Below are 13,651 nucleotides of genomic sequence, written 5' to 3'. Positions count from 1 at the left end.
TGGATTTGAAAAACATAAAACCAAACCGAATATCACTAACCGGTTCCAACCGATTATGGGTTCTATTCATAGTTAAAAAGATCATTCCTACGTAAAAATATGTAAGGGATGCTTATATGGATGAATGGGCCCTACTCTATTTAGAATAAATTAGAGAACCCCAAACATAATATATATGATAAAATGTTTAAAAAAAATGATATCCGCTCAAATTATTTGCATTTAAATAAAGAAAGGTAGGGAATGAATAAGGATGTTTAAAAATTGATCTCCGCTCAAATTATTTGCATTTAAAAAAAGAAAGGCAGGAAATGAATAAGGATGTTTAAAAAACAAAACGCCCACCGTGGGGCTCGAACCCACGACCACAAGGTTAAGAGCCTTGCGCTCTACCAACTGAGCTAGACGGGCTAGATGTAATTATATTCTAAATAATATACTAATTAAATGTTTACTACTTTTCTTTTACTGTTATTATTACATCGTACGGGTTGTGTTAAAAAAGTAATTGTACTTACAAGATACTTAACTTTGCAGTAAATCCGTTTGCATCCAAACTCACGGCTTCTTATATTAGCAAATTAATGTTATTTAGCTAAAATGTTAAATAATGTGCGTAAATATTGCGTGGACCATATAACATTCTTAAATAAAAATATGCGATCAACGATAATTATATCATTATATGTATTCGATAGTTGGCATCCAGTAATTGAAAAATAATATACAAGCGAGCATTACAATAAGATAAAAAAGATTCATGATACAAATTTGGCAAGTTTGTCCTTAATATTTAAATTTCCCGATGTTTATAATATTTTCAACTTAAGAAATTCAAATTAAACTACTAAATATTAGTTTTCATAACATCTCAGTACTTAATCTTAGCTAAATAACAGAAGTTTGATAAATTTAGGGGTTGCTTGTTTTTTGTCTGCAGATCTTCTTGGCTTTTTCTGTCTACACCGTGCAGACCACGCGCAGACATTAGGCTTTGCAGACTGTTTGTTTTTTGAAGATTGCAGACCAAAAAAGGTCTGTGCGTCCTCTTCTTGGCGCTTGACGCAAATGTTGACCAGAGTCTTCAAACTTCTTCAGACATCTTTTAACCTAAAAAACACATATACTTTTGTTATTTTTTTTTTTAAAACTTACATTTATTCCAACTTTATCTATGATATTGGAAAAAAATGTTATAATACTAAAAGAAAAAAAAAGTTCGATACCCCAATTATGACATTTGTGATAAATTTATAAATAAATATTTAATTACAAAATTAATTTGTTGAGTTGTTTATATAGATATGCAAAAAAAAATCATAATATTATCTTATATTTTTTTTGTGCCAAATTTTATAAAAAATTATTTAATACAACATTGTTTATTTCTTCAGAAAATATTTATGATCAGTTTTTAATTGATTTAATTGAAAAAGTAAAATAAAATTTTGAAAATTTTCATTTAAAATCAAAGTATATTTCCATCCATGTTATTTGTTAAATTATTTTATCATTAATTACAATGTTTAGATATAATTTTATGTCCAAAGTTAGTTGGTTTTTATTAAATACATACGAAAATTCTTACTATTTTATTTTTATTTTTTATATAAATAGTACATAAAAGTTATTCTATATTTGTTAATTATCTATTATAATAAAGTTATAAAATTATAAATAAAAAAGCTCTTTTAAATAATTTTTTTTTTTAAAATCAGTTTAATTAGATTTTAGTTTATTCTAACATCATGCAGATGTTAAAAAACAAACAGTTTTTTTCTTTCAGACTGCAGACGTTTGGTCCACCTCTTCTAGTGCAGAGGTTTGCAGATATGTTCCACAGACTGCAGACATTTTGCATCACTCTCAAGTTTGTTTTTAATCTTATGTTTGGTCTTCCAAAGGCTCAAGGCTTTGGTCAGTTTAATCATTCTCACAACAATTTATTTTATTTATTTCTACATTTTAGTTTAATTCGTTGAATTCAATTTAATTACTTTTTCTTCTAAAAAGAATCCACTAGAATTGCAAAAATTTACGCCCAAAATAAAGATGTTAGTATGGTACAAATACTAATCTCCTCCCCTTTTCTTAATCAATTTTTTCTAGTTCTGGATCCCCTGAGATGACTGTGATTCTCGATTTGTATCAATGTCACTATGGTCTCAAATTTTGATGTTTTTTTCTCGAAATTTACTAATGGTTCCATTTATGTTCGCTTTTTGCTGTCGATTTTTTAATAAACTGATTGATTGATTATTTGATTATGTTCTACGTGGACCAATCATGAAACTTTTCTAATACAAATGTAAGAGATAAATATAACTACATGTATAAAAGATGCTACTTTTTTCATAACAACGAACTCAACACACGTTAATCTACTCCTAAATTAATTTATGTCCAAGACATGATTTGAAATTTTCAACCTTTAAAAAAAAGATATCTCACAGTAACAAATGAGCCATACGATTGTTGGTATAAAAGATACTATACATTGAAAAATAAATTGTTAGAAATGCTAGCCATGGTCCTTTGGTCTATGAATAATAACCAAACATAACTATATCTAAAATACGAATATTCGATTATAACTAAATCAAACAACTTTTCCTTTTATTTTATGTTTGTTTTAGTCTCTTTGACTTTATATTGGAAAGATGTACAGAATATAGCTACACATTATTATTTCATTGTAAAATCAAGATAATTAAATAGCCTATTGTCTTCTCTTACTAGTTTATACATGGGGTCCATGGGGATATATATTTCAACATCAAAAGATACTTACAAGTAGGGTTATTTACGTTTGATTATGTCAGGTTCTTTGGAAAACTCTTAGCCAAACTACAAATCGAACAATGAAAAACATATTGTTTTTTTTCTCAAACCGACAAACTTGATTCAGCTCAGCCGGTGTCATCGCTTTATATCAAATAGTGAACACCATTGCTTAGTGCTTAAAAGCATTAAAATATATACCTAATCCAAATTATAAAGGAAATAAAATGATATATAAACACTAAGTTAAAATCTAAAGCAAAAAGCCCGTCTAGCTCAGTTGGTAGAGCGCAAGGCTCTTAACCTTGTGGTCGTGGGTTCGAGCCCCACGGTGGGCGTTTTTGTTGTTTTTTGTACTAATTATGTTGATTTTTCTACCCTTCATTTTCATGTTGATTACTAAATAAACAGCCACACATTTATTCACTAAAGTGTCCAAAACTAATTGGTTATTATTATGATAATTTGTATTTTTCTTACCCATGATAACATAAATATATTGTTTTTACTAATTATAGTAGCATGTAACAAATTCCCTTCATCTTTCTCCCATCTTCGATTCCGTCATCCCAACTCCAGCGACATCACTAAATCTCCGACAAACACCAACCAATCAGACCCTCTCTTTAGCGGAGAAACAATGTTTACGTGAAAAAACAAATGACAACGAAAAATCAACAAGATTTTGGTCATCGGAGGAACGTGCAAGTATGATACATCTTGCTGCCGACGCAACTTGGGTATTTCCGACGAATGGAAATCAGAAACCAAAAACTCTATCCTTATTCCTCTCTCTCTCTCTCTCAACTTCGGTGAACTAACCCTAACCCCTGAAGTTGGAACACCGTCGATGTAGCTAGCATCTCCAGTATCTTTGCCAACATCTTCAATTTACTTTGGAAGAAAGAAAACCACACTATACCAATAATCTTATACAGATTCTGTCATGTTTTTTGTTGTTTAATCTAGTTCGATTTTAATTTCTGGATTCTAGTTAGATTTTCTTTCTCAAGTTCGATTTTGCTTTCATTTGATATTCGTCTGATTCTGCATCAGTTTGATTTGGTGTTTCTTCTGATTTTAGTTTGGGGATTCATTTATGGAGGGGGAGCCACTACCACCATCGATGGATTCCTCTGATTTCAGTTTTTCAAGATCGATTGTTTTAGGGAAGTTCATAACAAAATAAAAAAAAAACGCAGATTTGTGGTGGTTGTTTTAGTCACGCGATGGTGCTAGATTTGGGGGCTACAATGGTGGTTGTTTTTCAGGCGATGGTAGGGATGGTGCCGGAGTGGGTGCCGATGAAGGAAGGGTATCAAGTTCCAGGAGGTGACGATGAAGGAAGAAAATAATAAGTGGGGCCCACACTTATAAAAAAATCTTATAATAATTAAGTTATAAAATAGCAATAAGTTAAAATAATCTATAAGGATATATTGGTCAGGGACCGAAATTACAAACACAAACATTAGGGATGGTTCGAGTTAAAAATTCTTTATAGGGACAAACCACGCATATTACCCTAAACCACATGGATCGTCCGTGTAATTCACCCTAAATTATATAAGATGGAACAAATCACATACAAAATTTAGAGATAATACAAAAATAAATAAACAATAAAGAAACTTGAAGGTTTCTGAAGAGTTGATTCAAATAATAAAGATTAAATGATTGTGAGATTATGTTAGTGTTCTTGAGAAAACATGTGGTTTATGTTATGATATTTTAAAATGTGATGTTTCCATTATCATTTGTGGTTTGAATAACAAACAAACATATGTCAAATTCGATGTAAGTTAAGATAAATTTGATGTAATTTATTTTATAGTTATTTATTAAAGCATTTTTCTATTCATAAACCAAAGAAAGATATTTATGTCAAAGTAAACTTTAATTACATTAAACCTTTTACCAACCAAATACATAACAATATTTGAATTCATATAAATTCAATATTTTTTTATACATTATGTTATAGCGAAAATAATTTACAAATACAAACACCCTCTTATTCTATTTTTTTTCCAAAAAAATTAATTATCAAATATTATAAAAACAAAGTTAAAAAAATGTTTAAATTATATATGATGATATAACAAACTGATAATGTGTATCTGGTATTATAAAATATAGAATTACAAATCTAGTCATTTTTCCTGATGGTTTTTTACTTAAATAGCTAAAAATTAACCTTTTCCAAAAAATAATCACTAAAACGGTCGATGAGGCTACCTCATCTGCGATTTTGTCATAGGTGGCAAAACATGCTTTTGATTTTGTCTCCTCATCTACGGTTTTGTCACGTCGTTTTTCTGTTTCGTCTTCCATATTAAAAAAAATCATTTTTTTTAGTTTAAGTCATATATGAGGATACCTCATATGCGTTTTCCTCTCCACTCGTCTTCGGTTCAGTGGCGGAGCTTGATATTTTAATTTGGGGGGCGAAAATATAATACGTATAAAAATTGAAAAACAGGAGGGACCAAAGTCAAATTTTATAGTTTTAGGCATGATATGTAACTTTTGTCAAAGTTATTGACTAATTATATAAGCCCTATATAAGCTCCGCCGGTGCTTCAGTTTATTTTGTTTTCAAGACTGAGACCGCATATTGGTATACGCCACATATTTGGTTTCATAGATTCATCTTTGGTTTCATTCTTTGTGTTGGTTTCTTTTCAAGACAAATTAACCTAGCAGTACATGTTTAAGAATGACATACAACAATAAAAAAACCGGATAAACAACAACGAAATGTGGTTTCATCATCGAAAAAAATCAAAACGAATAACAAAATCGAAAACGAGTCTATGGAACCAAATATGAGGCATATACTGGTATGAGGTTTCGTCATCGAAACCCATGAACGATGAACGTAACCGAAGACAAGTGGAGAGGAAACCGCAAATGAGGTATCCTTATATGTGAATTCAACTATTTTTTTTATATAGTGGAAGACAAATCTGAAGATGAGGTGACGAAACTTTAGTTGAGAAGAAGAACTGAAGGCATGTTTTGCCACCTATGACGAAACTGAAGACGATGTGATGAAATCGTAGATGAGGTAGCCTCATATGCAGTTTCAGTGGCTATTTTTTTTTGAAAAAGATTAATTTTTGGCTAATAACTGAAAAGACATTAGAGAAAATGACTAAATTTGTAATTCCTTCTTATAAAAATAAAGTTTAAACAATGTTTAGATTATATTAGATGGTATAAAAAATGATAAAATGCATTATTTTTTTATAATTTTTTTTTTAAATTAACAATGTATATGTAAGAGACTAAAAACAAATTGGATAAAAACTATTTAAAATTTTATAATACACCTAGTGTGAGTGTGTGTGTGTGTGTGTGTGTATATATATATATATATATATATATATATATATATATATATATATATATATATATATATATTTGTCAAAGTTATTGACTAATTATATAAGCCCTATATAAGCTCCGCCGGTGCTTCAGTTTATTTTGTTTTCAAGACTGAGACCGCATATTGGTATATGCCACATATTTGGTTTCATAGATTCATCTTTGGTTTCATTCTTTGTGTTGGTTTCTTTTCAAGACAAATTAACCTAGCAGTACATGTTTAAGGATGACATACAACAATAAAAAAACCGGATAAACAACAACGAAATGTGGTTTCATCATCGAAAAAAATCAAAACGAATAACAAAATCGAAAACGAGTCTATGGAACCAAATATGAGGCATATACCGGTATGAGGTTTCGTCATCGAAACCCATGAACGATGAACGTAACCGAAGACAAGTGGAGAGGAAACCGCAAATGAGGTATCCTTATATGTGAATTCAACTATTTTTTTTTATATAGTGGAAGACAAATCTGAAGATGAGGTGACGAAACTTTAGTTGAGAAGAAGAACTGAAGGCATGTTTTGCCACCTATGACGAAACTGAAGACGATGTGATGAAATCGTAGATGAGGTAGCCTCATATGCAGACAAGTGGAGAGGAAACCGCAAATGAGGTATCCTTATATGTGAATTCAACTATTTTTTTTATATAGTGGAAGACAAATCTGAAGATGAGGTGACGAAACTTTAGTTGAGAAGAAGAACTGAAGGCATGTTTTGCCACCTATGACGAAACTGAAGACGATGTGATGAAATCGCAGATGAGGTAGCCTCATATGCAGTTTTAGTGGCTATTTTTTTTGAAAAAGATTAATTTTTGGCTAATAACTGAAAAGACATTAGAGAAAATGACTAAATTTGTAATTCCTTCTTATAAAAATAAAGTTTAAACAATGTTTAGATTATATTAGATGGTATAAAAAATGATAAAATGCATTATTTTTTTATAATTTTTTTTAAAATTAACAATGTATATGTAAGAGACTAAAAACAAATTGGATAAAAACTATTTAAAATTTTATAATACACCTAGTGTGAGTGTGTGTGTGTGTGTGTGTGTATATATATATATATATATATATATATATATATATATATATATATGGTGAATTAGACTCAGCCTATACTGGCCTTATACACCCGAGAATCTTCTTAAATAAGAGGGCCACGGCCGTGGCGTTGGGCAGAAAGCTGATGATTTCTATTAGATGTGTGCCCGTTCAAAGCAGCGACGATAAATTGCTATTTTGGCGAATAGTTTTGTTATGGAAAAATAATTATTAGATTTTATTATTAGTTATTATGTAATAAAAATTAGTACTTGTAAATAAAATATTTATGTTTAGAACTTATACTTATATGGTTTGTTTACACATTTTATGTAAATTAATTATTTTTTTGTGTTTAGTTCAAGAAATATAAATTAATTTATATAGATAAATTTAATATTTTAAAATTGTTATTTTGCTCCATATTAAATTTCTTGATAACATTCCTTAATTCTAAGTCTTCAAACTTTTTGCAAGTATTAATGATTTGTTTATGCATAACTAATTTGTACAAAAAGTAGTGTATCTTGTAATTCTTAAAATTCAAGATATGACTAATATGTTATATAATATATATATATATATATATATATATATATATATATATATATATATATATATATATATATATATATATATATATATATATATATATATATATATATATATAGGGTGAGGTTCAATAGAGAACCATAATTAACCAAGGAACCAATGAACCAATCTTTTTTTTTTTCAACTTTTAGAACTTATTTAAAAAACTAAAAATTCAGAAATTCATAACTTTTTATCCTTTTTTCAATGATATAAAATTCGATTTTTTTTACGTCAAATTCACAATGTGAATATTCGAAAATTCACAACGTGAATCCGGATTCACACGGTGAATCCGGAAAATATTTTTCACATTCACAATGTTAATATATGAATTTAGATATTTTTAGATTTTTTTTCGATAAAGAATAAGCTCTAGAAATTGAAAAAAAGATTTGGTTCCTTGAAGAACCCATAATTATGGTTCTCTATTCAACTTTTCTATATATATATATATATATATATATATATATATATATATATATATATATATATATATATATATATATATATATATATATATAAAGAGAGGGAGAGAAAGAGAGGTTGTATCGAGTGAGGACTAAAAAATAAGTGAGGACTATGAGACAAATCTTTACCGCAACATTGAAATCATAAAATATGGTGATTTAATTTTATTTATCGTCAATATCTCGCGAGATGATATGACGTTTTGTAATTATGTGCAAGATTTTTACATTTTCCGACAAACATTAACTGTTTGGAGGTTAAATGGGTAAAAGATAAGAGATAAAAAAAAATTAAGGAAATAAAAAAACCCCCTTCGAGCGTCATTCTCTCTTTCTCATTGTTCTCTCTACCATATGTCAAACTCTCATTTGGTGGGGGTATTTTTCCATCCACTTCGTTGTTTTTTGGGCATAACTTTTTTATTTCTTTGAAAAAAAAGTTTGAAAAAACCAAAGTTCATAAAATTTAATTCTCTACAAAATGAGCACAATCATTAAAATTTTAATAAAAAAATATTTTTTTTATAAAAAAGCTTAGAAAAAAATCTCAAAAAATCATAAGAATCTAAGGGTTACTTCTACTCAATATACTAGTGACTTTGTAAAAAGAATTTTTCAAAAATAAGTTTTTGAGGTATTTATTTTTAATATTAAGAAATATTATTTTTAAAAAAATATTGAACATAATATGATACAAAATGTGATGATTCAAAATATTTATGATTCAAAAAAAACTTTTGATTCAACTTGTTTATAATGCTTAATTTGTTATGATCTAAAAATATTTATACTTAAATATTTTATAATCCTTAATTATATTTTTTATGATTGAAAATTAAATGATTCAAAATATATAATGATCGCTAATTTTTTATTGAACAAAAACTATATTTAATTGAATAAATTATTGATCCAAAATCATATGATTCAAAAATAATTTGATTTAAACTACGATTCAAAATAATTTGATTCAAAATTTTATGATAAAAAAATAATATGATTAATGAACGCAAAATATTTGGATCCTTAGTATTATTTTTATTTGACAAAATTACAAAAGTGGTCCCTATGGTTTACTAAAAGTCATAAACTCAGCCGCTATAAATTTTTTTTGATGCAAATGGTCCTTGTGGTTTGCAAAAATTGCAAGTATAGCTCTTTTTACTAACTCCGTTAAAATAATGCCGTTAGTGCATCCAATGTGGGGGTATTTTAGTCTTTTAAAGTATAAGAAAGACTGAATTCGTTATACTTAGCAAACCAAATGGACCATTTTTGTTATTTTTCTTAAAAAGTAAAGGAACTTAGGTGGTAAGGGTCGAACTCACGCGCTCAACTTCCTATGCATATACTTTAACCAAATGAACTAATCAATCCCATTTTCTTGCTTCCTAAATCTAATTTATATAGTAAGAAACCCGTTAGAACATAAATAATAAATATATCCAAAAACATATATTTATGTGATTTTTTTTAATAAAACAAATATATTTTTACGTATTATAAAAAAATATATACAAATAAAGTTTTATGTTTTTTTTTATGTACTTTTCTTTGTAAAATATTTTTTTTATATATTTAAAAATACATTTTCTCGAAAAAAAAAAGTTATATTTTTTTTAATACATATTTTTTAAACCGAAAAATAGTATTTAGAAAACCTAATGGGCCAATACAAAAACTTGTTCGACCGATTTTGCATTCCAATACAATGTAATAACATATTATATAAAAACATATTCTTTAAATACATATAAAAGCATATTTACATAAAAAAAATAAGTTAATTGTATAAAAGAATTATTTTTATTAATTTATTCAAGTTCTGGTTTGAAAAGAACTTCTTTGACCAAATTAAAAGAAGACAATACATATTAAAAAAAGTTTTTTTTATGTATTTTTTAAACTGAAAAACGGTTTTTAGAAAATCGATTGAGCCAATGCAAAAACTTATTTGATCGATTTTGTATTCCAGTTCAACTTAATAACATATTATATAAAACGTATATTTTTAATTACATAAAAAAACATATTTACATAAAATAAATACATAAAAAATATAAAAAACATACTTCACATAAAATAAATACATACAAAAAACTTTTTTTATATTTTTTAGGATTACGTTTTTGTGTAATATGTTATTACGTTTTTTTATGTATTTAAAAGTATACGAAAACTTATTTTTTTAAATACATAAAACAAATACGTAAAAAACAAATAATTTTTCGTATTTTTTTACAATACGCTAAAAATAAATTTTGTTTTATTATTATTTTTTTTTGTAAAAATAGGTTTTTTTTAAATATTTTATTATAAATTTATTTACGCTTTATAGATAATATTAGTTAGTTTGCGGAAATATAAATCAAGTGTGGCTCTAGCTTAGTTGGTTAACGTTTTGGTTGATTAAGGGAGAAAGGTAGGAGGTCCAATGTTCAAATCTAGTACCCTTCATTTTCTATCATTTATATTATTTTAAGACAAATTACAAAAATGGTCCCTATGGTTTATCAAATGTCACGAATTCAGTCATTTTATATTTGAAAAGACGAAAATGCCCTTACAATAATTCATTTTATATTTGAAAAGACGAAAATGCCCTTACAAATTCAGTCCCTAATGGCTGAATACTTTATTTTAAGACAAATTACAAAAATGGTCCCTATGGTTTATCAAATGTCACGAATTCAGTCATTTTATATTTGAAAAGACGAAAATGCCCTTACAAATTCAGTCCCTAATGGCTGAATACTAATGGCGTTGGTAAAAAGGGCCATCATTGCAAGTTTTGCATACCACAAGGATCATTTACATAAAAAAAAAATTAGCAGAGACTGACTTTTGGCAAACCATAGGGACCATTTTTGTAATTTTGTCTTTTTATTTAAATTTTAATAATTGTTAAACATTAAAAACTCAAACCGATATATAGTTTAAAAAATCAAAAAAATCAAAAATATAAAAACAAAAATAAAGAAAATGACAAGTACATTCAAGTGCGTAGTAAAGATATTAAAAAAAAAAACAGAAAATACAAAAAAGAATTTAAAAAAAACGAAAAAAACGAAAAAATGTTAAAACGGAGCATATATCTATTTAATTTGTTTTTGATTTTTTTTAACAAAAAAAAACAAAAAAAAAATAAAAAGAAAATATTTAATAAAACTTAGTTAAATGACGTTCCATGGACGTTCGACACACGTGATTAAATCATCGAGTCCGTATTAGTTATGACGGATGTGGGTCACATACGAATGCACCACGGTCAAATATTTATGTTTCACGTTTGTGCCCTTGACGAAATTGGTGGTGGAGAATTGTTCTAGCAGTCCTTTCCATTTTTTGAATTCTCACCGAAACCAAACTATATATATATATATATATATATATATATATATATATATATATATATATATATATATATATATATATATATATATATATATATATATATATCAAGCTTTTTATTAGGGAAATAGACTTTTTAAGGTAGTTAATTTTTTGGTTTGTTAACATGTGGGTAAAAAAAATTTTGTATACATTTTGGTAACGAATTTTTTGAAATTGTTCATATATAACAATTATGACCGACTGTAGCAGGTTACATCCGACGATAATGGTCATAGGTAAACATTTCCAAAAAGTTCGTTACGTAGATACGTAAAAAAAATAGTTACAAGACGTGAACAAACCGAAAATGTAAGAGTAAATTACACGAATGGTCCTTGTGGTTTGGGGTAATTTACGTGTCTGTCACTAACTTATTTTTTTTTTTAAAATCTGATGGTCTCTGGTATTTATTTTTTGTTGTGTGTTGGTCACTGTCTTATCTAATAAAACTATTATGTTCTTATTAATTTATTTTTAATTAATTTTCTTATTTAAGTATTTATTTTTTATATATTAAAAAAATTAATACACCCTACATGTATGTATCTACTCACCTTAAACCTGAAACCACATTTGAAAAATTTAATATGGATCCCACCAGTTACCATTACTCCTCAATTTCTATTTCTTTTTCATCTTTAGTGACATCAACGTCTTCACCATCCCTTATTTTTCGGTCCTTCAACTCCGGCGAACCAATACCATAACCCACTATCTCTTTATCGAATTTTCCACCATCGCAACCCAATGGATAACAATCCTTGCAGGAAAATAAATTTGATACCAGAAAGAAAAATTGGAGAACTAGATCAGTTGAAAACCATAACTTGAAATGCAAATCAAAACCAAAAACTCTATTAACAACATTCTAAGCTTTAACTCATTAAACGATGTGTTTTTTTATATTATTGGTCTCTATTTTCGATGCTTTTAGTCTCTAGTAAATTTAAAGTTTTATATTTATTATCTTAAACAATAACATTCTATAAAACGACGATATGTTTTTTTCAATGTCAAATCTAGAGTTATTTTTATTTTTATTATTTTTTAATTTTTTTAACAAAATAGTGTATTTTAAAAAGATATTTAGCAAAATGGTGTGGTTTTAAAAATATTAACACTTAGGTTAATCTTTATACCAAATCAAAATTAGAAGGTAAAATAAAAAACAAAATAAAGTGAATTATCAGAGTAATTAACTTTTCGGTTTGTTCACATCTGGATAACCATTTTTTTACACATCTAGGTAACGAACTTTTTGGAAGTTTTCACATATGACAGGATGTAATCTATTTCAGCCGGTCATAATTGTCATATGTGAACACTTCGAAATAGTTCGTTACCTAGTTGTGTACAAAAAATAATAATTACTCTGATTTGAACGAACTGAAAAATTTAATCACTTTAATGAGTCTATTTTCCTTTTTATGAAGACTATGATGTATAAAAATTACTCAGATTTGAACAAACCGAAAAATTAATTACGTTAAAGAATGTGTTTCCTTTTTTACGAAAGAGTATGGTGTATGAGAAGAATTTAACGGAAGTGGATGTCGATGCGGTGAAAGGGGAAACACTATCTTATATGGGTGTCCCACATTTAGACTACATTTATATGGGAATTTAACTCCACCCTGCTCTTGAGCTTTAACTTCCGATAGATGAATTATGAATGTGAATCCATTTCTATATTCATGGCCCATCCTTCCTATCCAAATATTATACATTTCAATTTAGTGAAATGCTTTGTTTTCAATTATATTTTTTCAATTTATTGTTTTAGTTAACTAATATTTGTTTTATTTCCAAGGGGAAGTTAGAGACTATTTCATAGCTAAAAAAAATATGACGAGTGGAAGATGATAGAAAATAAGATTAAAAAAATATGATGAGTGGAAGAACATTACATATTATATCTTACCATATTTTTATTTAATTTTAAATATATATATATATATATATATATATAT

At 27.2% G+C, this 13,651-nt stretch overlaps 2 non-coding genes across 2 annotated transcripts; one reads left to right on the top strand and one right to left on the bottom strand.

Annotated features, from left to right (window-relative positions):
* Positions 1–338: 338 nt before the first annotated feature.
* TRNAK-CUU (transfer RNA lysine (anticodon CUU)) lies at positions 339–411 on the bottom strand. The gene has a single exon. It is a non-coding gene; the product is annotated as a tRNA-Lys (tRNA).
* A 2,635-nt stretch (positions 412–3,046) lies between these two features.
* On the top strand, positions 3,047–3,119 carry TRNAK-CUU (transfer RNA lysine (anticodon CUU)). Its single transcript has one exon. It is a non-coding gene; the product is annotated as a tRNA-Lys (tRNA).
* The last annotated feature ends 10,532 nt before the right edge of the window (positions 3,120–13,651 follow it).

Source organism: Lactuca sativa, chromosome 8, assembly GCF_002870075.4.
Source record: "Lactuca sativa cultivar Salinas chromosome 8, Lsat_Salinas_v11, whole genome shotgun sequence".
In the NCBI taxonomy this organism is placed as follows: Eukaryota; Viridiplantae; Streptophyta; class Magnoliopsida; order Asterales; family Asteraceae; genus Lactuca; species Lactuca sativa.
The sequence above is the reverse complement of the archived record's forward strand: the minus strand, read 5'-3'. Positions and strand labels throughout refer to the sequence as shown.